The sequence below is a fragment of the Pristiophorus japonicus genome, chromosome 5, assembly GCF_044704955.1.
Source record: "Pristiophorus japonicus isolate sPriJap1 chromosome 5, sPriJap1.hap1, whole genome shotgun sequence".
Lineage (NCBI taxonomy): Eukaryota > Metazoa > Chordata > Chondrichthyes > Pristiophoridae > Pristiophorus > Pristiophorus japonicus.
This window is the reverse complement of record NC_091981.1, coordinates 70,500,013-70,504,933: the sequence shown is the minus strand read 5'-3', so window position 1 is coordinate 70,504,933 and position 4,921 is coordinate 70,500,013.

Genomic DNA, 4,921 nt, shown 5'->3' with positions numbered 1-4,921 from the left:
TGTTGAGCGTCTTGACCAGTACTTCATGGCCAATGAGCTGGATACTGTAGAGTTGCAGAATTCGGGGGAAAACCCCCTCAGTGTTTGGACTCATTGGAAAGGAAATTTAATTTGGAACTATCAACCAGAAAGTTTGAGATCCTAAAGTGCACATGGAAGAAACTACGAACTTTAATCGAATTTGGGATTTTACAAGGCAGATTGGGTCTGTGTGGGCAGGGCTAAGAAGCAAAGGAACTATCGTTCAAAGAAGCCAGTTTGAGTATTGAAGCTGTCTGGGATATTGAAGCTAAAGCAAATTGTCTGGAGAATCATGGATACTCGAAAACCCTTCTCCCCAGGAGACATTAACATAGCAACAATTAACCCAGAGCTAGCTAACCATCATCCTGACCTGGAAAACCATTCCAGCACATACATAATAACAATGGCACATCCAGCCCGCATGGAAAACCCAAGCACAGACAGACATTGCAAATACCAAAGCTAATATTTCCATCAAGAAAACAGATTTAGAAGATTGGCATATCTGAGGCAGGTTAACATTTAATGGGCCCGCCAAAATATATCAAAGAAATATCAAGCCCGCCAAAATTAAACAAAGACTCAGGGCTGATTTGGCGTGAAGATTAGAACAGCTGCAAAGTTATAACTGGGCCCTGCTTTAACAAAGGGTGTGCAATGCTATGGTATGCTACGCATCAGAGGGAGAAAGGAGAGAGACCACTGCAGCAGTTTTAACAAGCCTCTTCAGCCTCGACATCCTGCAACTGAAAAGTTAGGAAGAACATCACCATCATGGCAGCAATCAACCAGAGCCAACGTGGTACCACCAAAAACACCGCGATCGACCAACTTCGAAACAAAACTCCGCAAGGAAGAAACCGAAGAATCGAAAATTTCCACTCTACAACCTAGGCTTGACTACCAACAGGTGAAAACATTACCTAAAGAGACTTTGAACCATAAATCCAAAACGCGCCATACCGCATCAGCGTACACCATCCAACTGAAGATTGCGCAGTAACAAGTCTTTTACGATGTTCGGGGTACAGCAAGAAATGAAAAGATATTACAGAATCCAGAGAACCCCGAAATCGCGAACCACCTCCAACTACCAATAAAGGATTGGTGTGCATAATTCCTGTTTGCCCTGGAGTTTAACCTAGTCAGTGTTAGGCATTGGGAGCTGGGAGGTAGATTGTTCACTGTAACCCCTTTGAATGTGATGTACTGTTTTTACTTGAGTGATTATAAGTTTGACATTGTATTTTCTTGCCTTTAATAAAATCGATGTTCTTTTGCACCAAATCAGTTGTATCTTGCACTTTATCACATCCCCCAAATAAATCCAGAGTCTAGAACCCAGGGAGTTGTTGCGATTCAAACCACTCAGAAGGTCAGAGGTGGACCTGACCCCACACACCACCCCCTACAATATGGAGAGTAACGCAGTCAAGTGCAGGGCAATTCTCCTCAACGTTTGTGGGTCCACGATATATGGCCTCATCAAAAATCTGCTAGCACCGACGAAACCAATGGACAAGACATATGCAGAGTTGTGCACGCTGGTTTGGGAACACCTCAAGCCAAAGGAAAGCACCTTAATGGCCAGGTATCGCTTTTATATGCACATCGCTCCGAGGGCCAGGACGTGGTGAGCTATGTCACCGACCTAAGACGGCGTGCGAATTTGCTGGATTTTTGAGGGAAATGTTGTGGGACTTTTTCATGCTTGGAATCAGCCACGAGGTCATTCTTCGCAAACTGCTGTCTGCCGAATCCCTAGATCTGAGCAAGGCCATCACGATAGCTCAGGCTTTCATGTCCACGAATGATAACACTAAGCAGATATCTTCTCAGCATCGAAGCTCACTGGCAAGTACTGTGCATAAAATAATGCCTTCAGCAGGCAGAACTGTACATGGCAGTGCCTACACACCTGCAGATGCCAGACCGAGGATGACTCAGAAACCGCCGTGGGGTGTGAATGTGAATCCATTAACACCATGTTGGCGCTGCGGGGGTAAATATAGAGACCATCAATATCAATTCAAGCACTACGTGTGCAAAGGCTGCGGAACAATGGGGCACCTCCAGCGAATGTGCAAACATGCTGTGACTCACCAAGTGGCAGAGTCGGCAGAAGATGACCAATCCGGCTTGGATCACGGTGAACGAGTAAGAGAGGCAACGCAACCCGAGGTTGAAGAGGAAGTGTATGGGAACTCCGATAATGTTGAAAGTCAAAAGACCTCCGATAATTTTGAAACCCAAATTAAACGGCATTCCAGTTTCCATGGAATTGGACACGGGGGCGAGTCAGTCAATTATGAGTCAGAAGGCTTTTGAGAAACTGGGTAATAAGGCAGAAAGGCCAAAACTAAGCCCAATTCATACAAAGCTGTGCACTTACACCAAAGAGCTCATACCAGTCATTGGCAGTGCTGCAGTGAAGGTATTGTATGATGGAGCTGTGCATGATTTATCACTATGGATTGTACCAGGCGATGGCCCAAACCTGTTCGGCAGAAGCTGGCTAGGAAAGATCCGATGGAACTGGGACGACATCAAATCGCTGTCTTCGGTGGATGACGTCTCGTGCGCTCAAGTGCTAAACAAATTTCCGTCGCTATTTGAGCCAGGCATTGGCAACTTCACAGGCGCCAAAATGCAGATCCATCTAGTCCCTGATGCAAGGCTCGTTCATCACAAGGCCCGAGCGGTTCCATATATGATGCGGGAGAAAGTCGAGATCAAACTGCACAGATTTCAGCGAGAGGGAATTATATCGCCAGTCGAGTTCAACAAGTGGGCCAGTCCAGTTGTTCCGGTGTTGAAAAGCGATGGCACGGTCAGAATCTGCGGAGACTACAAAGTAACAATTAACCGAGTCTCGTTACAGGACCAGTACCCACTACCCAAAGCGGAGGACCAGTTTGCAACGTTAGCGGGGGGGGGGGGGGGATGTCATTCACCAAGCTGGATCTAACCTCTGCTTACATGACACAGGAGCTGGCTGAATCGTCGAAAAGATTGACGTGCATCAACATGCACAAAGGATTGTTTATAAACCACAGATGCCCTTTTGGGATTCGCTCGGCTGCTACCATCTTCCAGAGGAACATGGAGAGTCTACTGATATCGGTTCCGCGCATTGTGTTTCAAGACGACATCCTGGTCACTGGTCGTGACACCACCGAACACTTGTACAACCTGGAAGAGGTTCTAAAGCGACTGGACAGATTGGGACTCAGGCTGAAATGCTCCAAGTGTGTTTTCCTCATGCCAGAGGTCGAATTTTTGGGGAGAAAGCTTGCAGCAGACGGCATCAGACCCACAGACTCTAAGACGGAGGCCATCAAGAATACATTCAGACTACAGAATGTGACGGAGCTGCGTTTGTTCCTGGGATTCCTCAACTATTTCGGTAACTTTCTACCCGGGTTGAAGACATTGTTAGAGCCTTTGCACATGTTGCTACGTAAAGGTGATGACTGGGTTTGGGGCAAATCTCAAGACACAGCCTTTGAGAAGGCCAGGAACCTACTATGTTCAAATAAGTTACTTGTACACTGCGACCAATGTAAACTGTCATGTATCCTGCATGGTTACTGCTTGTAATATTATAAGGTGTGCCACCAGAGGGAGTGGGACACCTGTAGGTTACCTGTCCAGGTGTGCCAGGCCTGGTATAAAAGGCAGGCCACCATGTGTGATCCTCACTCTGGAGTTACATTAAATGGACTAAGGTCACTACAGTTCAAGTACAACACATTGTCTCGTGGAGTCATTATCAAAGCATCTGAAGACATAACAATTGGCAATGAGATTACGGACCTTCACACGAAAGTGGCTAACTTTGGTATGTTGCAGCAGTTCGCCGATGGTGATGATTGGGACGCCTTTGTGGAGAGGCTCGACCATTTCTTCACAGCAAACGACCTGGCGACAATCCGGCCACACTGGCTGATAAGCGCAGAGCTATCCTGCTAACCAGTTGTGGGCCGACCGTCTAGGGCCTCGTCAGGGACTTGCTGGCACCAGCGAAGACAACGACCAAGACGCACGAGGAGCTTGTAACGCTGATCCAAGAACAACTGAAGTCCAAAGAGAGCATCCTCACAGCCAGAAATCGGTTTTATACACACCGAAGGCCTGAAGGACAGGAAATCGCAAAATATGCTGCAGACCTCAGGAGGCTGGTGGCACTATGTGATTTTGGCAACCACCTCACCGAAGTGCTATGGGATATCTTTGTCATCGGAATTGGCCATGAGGGTCTTCTCCATAAGCTACTATCTGCGGATACCACAGTCACACTGCAGGAGGCCATCTCCATGAACCAAGCATTCATGACCTCGACCTGCGGCTCTAGGCGGATGACACATCCTCAGGATTCAAACACGACAAGTACTGTGCACAGAATGTCGCCTTTTAGAGGCTGGACTGTAGAATGTGAATCTTCTCTCGGGAGAGAGAACAGGCCCCCGAGTCCCTTAACTCAGAGTCCGCCGAGGGGGGCTAACCGAGTAGCTCCATGCTGGCATTGCGGAGGGAAGCACAGGGCTCACCAGTGCCGCTTTAAAGACTATGTGTGTAAAGGCTGCAGCACAAAGGGCCACTTCCAGCGAATGTGTAAAAGAAACATGACTCACTCTGTTGATGAACAGTCTGCAGATGGCCATGAATCCAGCACGGATTATGAAGCGATAGTCAGAGAGGCTGCTCAGCCCCACGATGAGACATATGACATGTTTACCTGCACCACCGAATGTTCTCCATTGAGGACGTCAGTCCAGATGAATAGAATTCCAGTCTTAATGGAAGTGGACACGGCGGGGGCGAGCCAGTCAGTAATGAATCGAGAAGTCTTTGAGAGGCTATGGGACAATCAGGCTGAACGACCCAAGTTGGTCCC